Source organism: Pongo abelii, chromosome 5, assembly GCF_028885655.2.
Source record: "Pongo abelii isolate AG06213 chromosome 5, NHGRI_mPonAbe1-v2.0_pri, whole genome shotgun sequence".
Lineage (NCBI taxonomy): Eukaryota > Metazoa > Chordata > Mammalia > Primates > Hominidae > Pongo > Pongo abelii.
This window is the reverse complement of record NC_071990.2, coordinates 46,392,769-46,404,907: the sequence shown is the minus strand read 5'-3', so window position 1 is coordinate 46,404,907 and position 12,139 is coordinate 46,392,769.

The window sequence follows — 12,139 nt, the reverse complement described above, 5'->3', positions numbered from 1 at the left end:
CACAAATCCTCTTTAAAATGAAAGGTAAAAAATCTCAGCAAAGAAATAAAAGTTACTTTTTAAATGGGAATTATAAAACTGAAAATATAGTGACATTTAAAAAAACCACATAGGCTCAATAGTACAATGGAATTGGTGCAGGATAGAATCAGTGAACTTAAGTACAGAACACTAGAATTCACAAAACTTTAACAAGTCTCAGTGATCTGTGGGACAATAAGAAAAAAATCCAACTTCCATATCACCAGGTCCTAAAAGGGGAGGCTGAAAGACTGCTTGACAAAATAATGACTAAAAACTTCTCCAACTTGACTAGACACAAATCTACAGATCCAAGAAGCTGAGTGAACTCCCAAACAGAATAAACCCAAATAAATCCACACCTAGGTACATTGTAGGTAAACTTGTTAAAAAGGGCCCCCCACCCAACAATTTAAAAGAAAAATCTTGAAAGTAGCCAAAGAGAAGCAATGCATTACCTATAGAACACCAAGTCTGATGACAGCAGATTCTTACCTGAAATCATGGAGGCCAGAGGCAATGGCACAGTATTTCTCAAATGCTTAAAAAAAAAGTGACTTTCATAAATTCTGTATAACACGAAACTATCCTAAAGAAGGAAGGGGAAATAAAATCATTCTCTGAACTAGAGAAATTGAAAGAAGTTGCTGCTAGCAGAAGACCCACTTTTAAATATAGGTAAAGAATGTTCTTCAGACATAAAGGAAATGGTAATAAAAAAAGAATCTTAGAGTGTCAGTAAGGAAGATGGAAAAATGAGAACAGCAGATACATGGGTGCGTACAACAGACTATCCTTTTTCTCATGAGTGTAATAAACCGTATTTGATGTTTGAAGCAATTATAATGCCACCTGATATTCATGCCAATATTTAGAAGTATGGAAGTTAATGGGACCTAAATGGAAGTGAGATTTCCACACTTCATTCAAAGTGGTAAAATGCAGATACCAGTAGACAGTTATAAATCACAAATGCATATTATAACACTCAGACCAGCCACTAGAAAAACTATACAAAGAGACACACTCAAAAACACTACAAATAAGTCAATAAGGAATTAAAAATTTTAACATAACCCACAGGAAGGCAAAAGAAGAGAAGCAGAAATGAGAACCAGGGGAAATCCTAGAAAACAGATAATAAAATGGCAGAATTAACATATCAATAATTACCTTAAATATAAGTTATCTAAATACACGAATCTCAAAAGACAGAGATTGACAGTATGGACCAAAAAAACTGACTCTACTATATGTGGTTACAATAAAAGAACTTCAAATTCAAGACACAGTAGGTCAAAAGTAAAAGGGTGGAAAAAGTTGTACTATGCAAACATTAATTTTTCTTTTTTTCCCCTATACAACACCAATGTAAACAATATTAATTTTTGAAATGCAAGAATGGCTATATTAATATCTGAAAAAATAGACTTTAGAGAGAATTACTAAATAAGAGGATTTTACATGATGATAAAAGGAATAATGATAAATTTATATAATGTAATATATAATATTTCATCAGGAATAGACTTTAGAGTAGAGAGAATTACTAAATAAAGAAGATTTTACATGATGATCAAAGGAATAATGATAAATTTATATAATGTAATATATAATATTTCATCAGGAATACATAACAATCCTAAATATTATAAATCCTAAACAGCAGAATCTTAAAATATAAGAAGAATAAAAACTGATAGGACTGAAAGGAAAAACAGATAAATAACAATTTAATTGAGATTCAACACCCTCCTCTCAATAACTTCTAGAATATCTAGACAGAGAATCAGAAAGAATATAGAAGATCTCTACAACACAATCAACAACAGGATCTTGTAACATATAGAGAGTACTCGATCAAATAACAGCATAACTGACAAAAATACACACCAGGATAAACATTTTTCTCAAGCACTCATAAAATATTCACCACCATAGGTCCATTCGCTATATCCTGGGTCATAAATCAACAAATTTAACAGAATTGAAGTCATACCAATTGTGTTTTCTGACCACAGGGGAGTCAAACTAGAAATCAACAACTGAAAGATAACAGGAAAATCTCTAAACCCATGGGAACTAAACAACATATTTAAAAATAATCCCTGGGTCAAAAGGAAAGTCTCAAAGGAAAAATTTAAAACGACGTAGAATTTAATGAAAATGAAAACACAATATATAATATCAAAATATAAGATTTGAATCGAAAGCAGTACTGAGAGGGAAGTTTATAGCACTAACGGCTTACATAAAATGAGGAAAGGTCTTAAATCAACAACCTTAGTTCATACCTCAAGGGACTAGAAAAGAAGAGCAAGTTAAAGGAAGCGAAAGGAAGAAAATAATAAACATAACAGAAGAAAACAATTAAATTGAAATTAGAAAAACAGTAGAGAAAATTAATAAAACAAAAATCTACTACTTTAAAAAAATTAGTAATATTGATAAACCGATACAGCAAGACTGACAAAAATAAAAACAGCCACAATCACAATATCAGAAATGAAATAGAGGCTATCCATGCTGATATTAAAAGGTAATGGTAATACAGAACTATTAGGAACAAGTTTACCTCATAAATTCAACAACTTAAACTTGAAAAACACAAGCTACTAAACCTCAACCAAGATGAAACAATGTGAATAGCCTTACACACAATAAATAAATTGAATTCATTATTAAAAAGCTCCAACAAGCTGAAGAAAAATATACAATCATATCAATCTATGGAGAAAAAGCACTTGAAAAGATCCAATACTAAGGTTTTTTTTTCTTTTTTTAAAGAAAGAAAAAAAAAACCTCTTAGCAAGTTAGGAAAGGAAACTATCTCAACTTGATAAATAACATCTTTTTTAAAAAACTGCAACTAACATCTTAGTTAATGGTGAAAGACTGAATGCTTTCTCTTTAAGATTTGGAATGGGTGAAGGATGTCTGCTATCATCACTCTTATTTAACATAGTACTGGAAGTTCTAGCTACTGAAGTTCTTTCTAGCAGGAAAAAAAAAAAAGGCATACATCGTGATAAAAAGAAATAAAACTATCCCTATTTCCAGGTGACATGCCTTTGCAGAAAATCCCAAAGAATCTAAAAAACAAAACAGAAACTCGTAGAACTAACAGCAAAGATCAGATAATTGTAGATATGCAGCATTATTTCTGAGGGCTCTGTTCTGTTCCATTGATCTATATCTCTGTTTTGGTACCAGTATCATGCTGTTTTGGTTACTGTAGCCTTGTAGTATAGTTTGAAGTCAGGTAGCGTGATGCCTCCAGCTTTGTTCTTTTGGCTTAGGATTGACTTGGTGATGCGGGCTCTTTTTTGGTTCCACATGAACTTTAAAGTAGTTTTTTCCAATTCTATGAAGAAAGTCAATGGTAGCTTGATGGGGATGGCATTGAATCTATAAATTACCTTGGGCAGTATGGCCATTTTCACAATATTGATTCTTCCAACCCATGAGCATGGAATGTTCTTCCATTTGTTTGTATCCTCTTTTATTTCATTGAGCAGTGGTTTGTAGTTCTCCTTGAAGAGGTCCTTCACATCCCTTGTAAGCTGGATTCCTAGGTATTTGATTCTCTTTGAAGCAATTGTGAATGGGAGTTCACTCATGATTTGGCTCTCTGTTTGTCTGTTATTGGTGTATAAGAATGCTTGTGATTTTTGTACATTGTATCCTGAGACTTTGCTGAAGTTGCTTATCAGCTTAAGGAGATTTTGGGCTGAGACAATGGGGTTTTCTAGATATACAATCATGTCATCTGCAAACGCGGACAATTTGACATCCTCTTTTCCTAATTAAATACCCTTTGTTTCCTTTTCCTGCCTAATTGCCCTGGCCAGAACTTCCAACACTATGTTGAATAGGAGTGGTGAGAGAGGGCATCCCTGTCTTCTGCCAGTTTTCAGAGGGAATGCTTCCAGTTTTTGCCCATTTAGTATGATATTGGCTGTGGGTTTGTCATAGATAGCTCCTATTATTTTGAGATACGTCCCATCAATACCTAATTTATTGAGAGTTTTTAGCATGAAGTGTTGTTGAATTTTGTCAAAGGCCTTTTCTGCATCTATTGAGATAATCATGTGGTTTTTGTCTTTGGTTCTGTTTATATGCTGGATTACATTTATTGATTTTCATATGTTGAAGCAGCCTTGCATCCCAGGGATGAAGCCCACTTGATCATGGTGGATAAGCTTTTTGATGTGCTGCTGGATTCGGTTTGCCAGTATTTTATTGAGGATTTTTGCATCGATGTTCATCAAGGATATTGGTCTGAAATTCTCTTTTTTGGTTGTGTCTCTGCCAGGCTTTGGTATCAGGATGATGCTGGCCTCATAAAATGAGTTAGGGAGGATTCCCTCTTTTTCTATTGATTGGAATAGTTTCAGAAGGAATGGTACCAGCTCCTCCTTGTACTTCTGGTAGAATTTGGCTGTGACTCCAACTGGTCCTGGACTCTTTTTGGTTGGTAAGCTATTGATTATTGCCACAGTTTCAAAGCCTGTTATTGGTCTATTCAGAGATTCAACTTCTTCCTGGTTTAGCCTTGGGAGGGTGTATGTGTTGAGGAATTTATCCATTTCTTCTAGATTTTCTAGTTTATTTGCGAAGAGGTGTTTGTAGTATTCTCTGATGGTAGTTTGTATTTCTGTGGGATCGATGGTGATATCCCCTTTATCATTTTTTATTGTGTCTATTTGATTCTTCTGTCTTTTCTTCTTTATTAGTCTTGCTAGTGGCCTATCAATTTTGTTGATCTTTTCAAAAAACCAGCTCTGGTGCTGGGAAAACTGGCTAGCCATATGTAGAAAGGTGAAACTGGATCCCTTCCTTACACCTTATACAAAAATTAATTCAAGATGGATTAAAGACTTACATGTTAGACCTAAAACCATAAAAACCCTAGAAGAAAACCTAGGCAATACCATTCAGGACATAGGCATGGGCAAGGACTTCATGTCTTAAACACCAAAAGCAATGGCAACAAAAGCCAAAATTGACAAATGGGATCTAATTAAACTAAAGAGCTTCTGCACAGCAAAAGAAACTACCATCAGAGTGAACAGGCAACCTACAGAATGGGAGAAAATTTTCGCAATCTACTCATCTGACAAAGGGCTAGCATCCACAATCTACAATGAACTCAAACAAATTTACAAGAAAAAAACAAACAACCCCATCAAAAAGTGGGCAAAGGATATGAACAGAGACTTCTCAAAAGAAGACATTTATGCAGCCAAAAAACACATGAAAAAATGCTCATCATCACTGGCCACCAGAGAAATGCAAATCAAAACCACAATGAGATACCATCTCACACCAGTTAGAATGGCAATCATTAAAAAGTCAGGAAACAACAGGTGCTGGAGAGGATGTGGAGAAACAGGAACACTTTTACACTGTTGGTGGGACTGCAAACTAGTTCAACCATTGTGGAAGTCAGTGTGGCGATTCCTCAGGGATCTAGAACTAGAAATACCATTTGACCCAGCCATCCCATTACTGGGTATATACCCAAAGGACTATAAATCATGCTGCTATAAAGACACATGCACACGTATGTTTACTGTGGCACTATTCACAATAGCAAAGACTTGGAACCAACCCAAATGTCCAACAATGATAGACTGGATTAAGAAAATGTGGCACATATACACCATGGAATACTATGCAGCCATAAAAAATGATGAGTTCATGTCCTTTGTAGGGACATGGGTGAAACTGGGAATCATCATTCTCAGTAAACTATCGCAAGGACAAAAAACCAAACAATGCATGTTCTCACTCATAGGTGGGAATTGAACAATGAGAACACATGGACACAGGAAGGGGAACATCACACTCCGGGGCCTGTTGTGGGGTGGGGGGAGTGGGGAGGGGTAGCATTAGGAGATATACCTAATGCTAAATGGCGAGTTAATGGGTGCAGCACACCAACATGGCATATGTATACATATGTAACAGACCTGCACATTGTACACATGTACCCTAAAACTTAAAGTATAATAATAATAATAAAATAAAATAAAATAAAAAACATTTTATCTTATTGCATGTCAAGCCCAGGGATAGGGAATACAGAGGTGAAAAAATTTTTCTCTGCCCTCAAGTCTGGAGGCAGGACATGGGTAGGGGTTAAGAGGAGACAAACCTGGGAACACATATTTATAACCAGGTTAAGTTTAAAACCAGGGTTAAATGTATGAACCCAGTATTGTGGAAGTACATATTAGCCAATGACTAATTCCACCTAGAAGTGGGACACAGAGGTGGGTTTTGAAGGATGAAAAGGAGCTGAATAGGCCAAGCAAAGTAGGAAGTGTATTACTGACAAAGAGACTAACATATACTAAGGCTTAGAATAACAGAAAGCACTAGAACAGGTAGGTGTAAGGAAAAGAAAACCTGTACCCAGGGTGAGAAAAAGAAAAACCATTTCCCTAAAAAAAAAAAAAAAAAAAAAAAAAGAACTAACAGCAAGGTCTGAAGACACAAGATAAACACATAAAGATCAGTCAATTTTTATATATGAACAATGAATATATGGAAACTGAAATTAAAAATGTAATACCATTACTTCACTCCAAAGAAAATAAAATACTTAGATATAAACTTAACAAAACGGGTACAGAATCCTGAAAATTACCAAATACTGACAAAATAAATCAAAGAAGCCTTCAAATCGAAGAAGTTTTCAATAAATAATGAGACATACCATGTGCAAAGGTTGGAAGATAACATAGTAAAAGTGCCAACTCCCCAAATTGATCTATAGATTTACCGCAATTCCTATTATTCAAAATCCCTGAAAAGCTTTTCTATTTGGTAGACATGAAGGAACTTATTCTAAAATTAATATGGGAACACACAAGCCCTACAACAGGTAAAGCAAAACTGAAAAATAATATAGCTAGAAGAATCGTTCTACCTGATATTAAGTCCTATTGTGTAGATACAGTAATCAAGACAGTGTGGTTTTGGCAGAGAGACCTACACATAGATAAATGGAACAGAATAGACAAACCTGAAATGCCCATAAATAGTCCCCATAATTAGTCCCAACTGATTTTTGACAAAGGTTGAAAAGCAAATCATGGAGAAAGGACAGCCTTTTAAACAAGAACAACAACAAAAACCCTGAACCTTGACCTAAACCCCACACTTTATATAAAATATAATTAAAAATGTATCATAGACTTAAATGAAAAACAAAACTTTTAGAAAAAAATATAGGAGCAAATCTTCAAAACCTAGAGCAAGACAGAGTTCTTTGGCTTGTCACCAAAAGCACAACCCATAAAAGGAAAAATTGGTAAACTGGGCCTCATCAAAATTAGCTTTTTTTGTTGTTCTGTGAAAATCCATGAGAAGAGGCTAAAAAGATAAGCTACAGAGGAAGTACTTGCAAACCACATATCCTACAAAAGACTAGTATACAGGTTATACATAAATAGTTCTTCACAACTCAAGAGTAAAATACAAACAATCCAATTCAAAAATAGGCAAAAGACATAAACAGACATTACACCAAAGAGGGTATATACAGTAGCAAATAAGCTCTTGAAAAGGTGTGAAGATCATTAGCCATTCTGTAATGCAAAGTAAAACCACAATGAAATGTCACTATATTCCTATCAGAAAGGCTAAAATATAAAACAACGATAATATCAAATGCTGGCAATGATGCAGAGAAACTGGACCACTCATATATTGCTGCTTAGAATGTACATGGTACAGCCACTCTGAAAAACTGTTTGACAGTTTCTTATAAAAGTAAACATGTGATCCAGCATTTGTACTCATATTGATACCAAAAAAATGGAACATATGTTCACACACAAAAAAACTGTAAACATACGTTCATAACAGCTTTATTTGTAATGGCCAACACTAGAATCATCCCAAATATCTTTCAGTTTGTTAAGTGGTTAAGCAAACTATCCTACAAACATATTGTGGACTATTACTTGGCAATAAAAAAGAACAACCTATGTGTACCAACTTGGATGGATCTCCAGGGAATTATGCTGGGTGGAAAAACCAATGCTAAAGAGTTACATACTGTAAAATTCCATTTATATACTATTTTTTAAATGACAAAATTTGAAATGGAAGGTGATTATAAAACAGCAACACAAGAGATTCTTATGGTATTAGAACTATTTATTATATTAGCTGTGGTTTCCATAACAAAATACCAAATATGGGGTGGTTTAAACAATAGACATTTATTTCTCACAGTTCCAGGAGACTGGACAGTCCAAGATTAAGATTACAGCAGATTTGTTTCCTGGTGAGGGTTCTCTTCCTGGGCTGCAGACAGCTGCCTTCCCATTGTACCTTTACATGGCCCCATGGGCATCAACTCCCTATATTTCTTGAAAAGTGCATGCACAAGTGCCAAGTATGATCTCAGAGGCACTCAACGCTTTAGTGTTCAGGCCAGTCATGTCTGGGCCAAGAAGAAAGAGGCTAAGCATTGTCAGGTTGCATCTGTGGGAAGCTAGCCAAAGCCAAAATAAAACTGGAGCAAGAGTATATTGACTGCATTTGAGGGTATACAAGAGAAGTCTAATACACCCACACATGTATGGATTCTTGATTTTAACAAAGGTGATTAATTCTGTTTATCTATTTTTAAATCCTTGGGTCAATACCATACTCTCTTATTATATTTTTAGAATTATTCCTGACACCTGATAGAGTATGTCCTACCATTTTATTTTTTTCAAAATTGTCTTGGCTCTTCGCATTTCTACACAAATTTTAGAGTCGGCTTCTGCAGTTCCAAAAAATAATAATAATAATAAAACCCTGCTGAAATTACTTGGATGCAATGATCAGTTTGGGAAGAATTGCCATCTTTATAATATTTAACTTTCCAACCTATAAACATGATTAGCCCTCTGTTTATTTTGATCTCCCTTAACTCCTTTATAATTTTCTGTGCAAAGATTCTGCATTTATTTTGTTAGACTTATTCCCAAATATTCCATGCTTATTGATAGCAACGTAAATAATATGAGTTTAAAATTTTCCTTTTCTAATTGTTTTCTGCTGAGATATAGGAATACACTTTATTTTTGTATATTGACCTGTTATCTAGCCATTTTTTAAACTCAGTTTATCTGTAGATTGTTGGATTTCTTATGTATACTATCACGCATTTGTGAATATGAGTTTTATTTTCCAGTACTTATTTCTTTTGCCTTCCTTATTGCACTTGCTAGGACCTGCAGTACAATGTTAAATATAAGTGGTGAGAGTGGACATCCTTGCCCTGTTCCTGATCTCAGGAGAGGAACATTTGATATTTCATCATTCAGTATATTAGCTTTGGCTTTGTTTTTGTTTTTTTTTTTTTAATAGATGGCATTCATCAGCTGGAGGAAGTTTCCTTCTATTCCAAATTTAATCAGTTTGTTCAACTAATAAATAGGTGTTGAATTTTGCCAAATACTTTTCCACATTCATTGACTTGATAATGTGTTCCTTTTTTCCTATTAATATACAGCATAACATTGATTGATTTTCAATGATCAAAACAATTCTGTGCCCTGTAGTAAACTCCACTTATTCATGTGCATTATCCTTTTGAATTACCACTGAATTCAATTAGATAATATTTAGTTAAGTATTTTTGTTCACAAGAATACTGGTCTTTTAATATATTTTTTCACGTTTTTGTACCAGTGTTATACTGGCCTTATAAAAAGAATGTGTTGGCTGGGCGAGGTGGCTCACACCTGTAATCCCAGCACTTTGGCAGGCCGAGGTGGGCAGATCACGAGATCAGGAGATGGAGACCATCCTGGCCAACATGGTGAAACCCCGTCTCTACTAAAAATACAAAAATTAGCTGGGCGTGGTGGCACGTGCCTGTAGTTCCAGCTACTCAGGAGGCTGAGGCAGGAGAATTGTTTGAACCGGGAAGGCGGAGGTTGCAGTGAGCCGAGATCGCACCAATGCAATCTAGCCTGGTGACAGAGCGAGACTCTGTCAAATAAATAAATAAATAAATAAATAAATAAATAAATAAAACGTGTTCCTTTGTCTTCTATTTTCCATAAGAATTTATGTAAAACTGGTATCATTTCTTCATCAAATGTGTGATGAACTAATCAGTGAAACCACCTGGACTTGAAGTTTTCTTTGTAGGGATGTTTTTGATAAATTAATGTCTGTGATAGATATAAAGCTATTCACATTTTTTATTTGTTTGGTAAGTTGCATTTTTCGGTGAATTTATCCATTAATATGTAAACTGTCAAATCCATTGGCATAATATTCTGTATTATCTTTTCATGTAGGATCTGCAGTGATGGCCCTTCTGTTATTACTGATATTGCTAGTTTCTGCTATCTCCCTTTTTTCTTTAGGCCGTCTTACCAATTTTACTAGTATGTTTTTAAAAAATAAATTTTGACTTTATTATTTTTTCTCTTTACTATTTCATTAATTTGGACCTTATTTTTATTATATCCTTCCTCCCACTGACTTTGGATTATTTCCTCCTTTTACTGTTTTCCTAAAGCGAAGGCTGTAATCATTGATTCTGAACCCTTCAGCCTCTCTTAAGATAGGCATTCAAGGCTGCAAAGTTTCCTCTAACTAATGCTTTAGTTGCATACTACAGATTTTGGTGCTACATATTTATGATCATTCATTTCCAAATATTTTATTTGCCTTATTTTTATTTTACTCATAAGTTATTTAGAAGGGTATTGTATTGTTTAATTTCCAAATATTTAAGGATTTTCTGAATTGTATTGTTATTGACCCTCCTTCCATTGTGGTCAGAAAACATACTTTGTAAAATTGCAGTTCTTTTAGATTATTTACTAAGACTTGTTTTCTGGTCCTGCGTATGGCCAAACTTGGTAATTCTTCAATGTATACTTACAAAAATAATATATTTTGCAGTTTGGAGCTGTAATCTCCTCTAAACCTCATTTAAGTCAAGGTGGTTAATAAAATTACTCGTCTGTATCTTTATTGTCTTTTTTTCTTGGTGTGGTTGGTATATCAATGACTTAGAGAGGAGTGCTAAATTCTTCAGTTGTGTTTATGAATTCTCTTTCTTTAGTTCCATCAGTTTTTGATTAATGTGTTTTTAAGCTGTTTTTAGGTATGAACACTTTTAGAATTGTCATGCTTTCCTTACATATTGGTCCTTGTACATTAATGAAATCTCCCTATCTCTGAAAATTATTGTCTTGAAGACTACTTTTTCTGATATCAATATGTATATATGTACTATAGCTTTATTATGGTTAGTTTCTGATATGGTTTTGCTGTGTCTGCACCCAAATCTCATCTTGAATTGTAGTTCCCACAATTCCCACATGTTGTGGAAGGGACCTGGTGGGAGGTAATTGAATCATGGGGGCAGTTACCTCCACGCTGTTCTCGTGATAGTGAGTTCTCATCAGATCTGATGGTTTTATAAGGGTTTTTCGCTGCTTTGCTCTGCACTTCTCCTTACTGCCACCACGTGAAGAGGACATATTTGCTTCCCCTTCTGCCATGATTGTAAGTTTCCTGAGGCCTCCTCAGCCTTGTGGTACTGTGAGTCAATTAAACCTCTTTCTTTTATAAATTACCCAGTCCCAGGTATGTCTTTATTAGCAGAGTGATAATGGACTAATACAGTTTCCATGACATGTTATTTTCTATCCTTTTTTAAAATTCAATTTGTGTCTTGGTATTTAAAGTGATTCTCTTGTAGACTACATGTAGTTGGATATTGCTTTTTCATCTACTTTGATAATCTCTGCCTTTTCACTGGAATGTTCAGTTTATTTACATCTAATTACAGATGTGGTTTAATTTTCATTTTCGAAAAATGTTTCTCTCATTCAAGATTGGTCCATAGTTTTTTTGTGTGCTGTTTTTTCAAGTTCAGTATCAGTTTTATTCACCTTAAAAATAATACATTTCATTTTCTAAAATGTTAGTTTTTTGAGGCAAATATAAACTGATATCCAAGCCTGATAGAGTCACTAAAAAAAAAAGGATTATTGTCTTTGAAGCCTGATACTTTTTTGTACACTATAACTGTCTCAACCTTTTCCTAAATACAGAAACTGGTATGTTTTTGTTTTCTGTT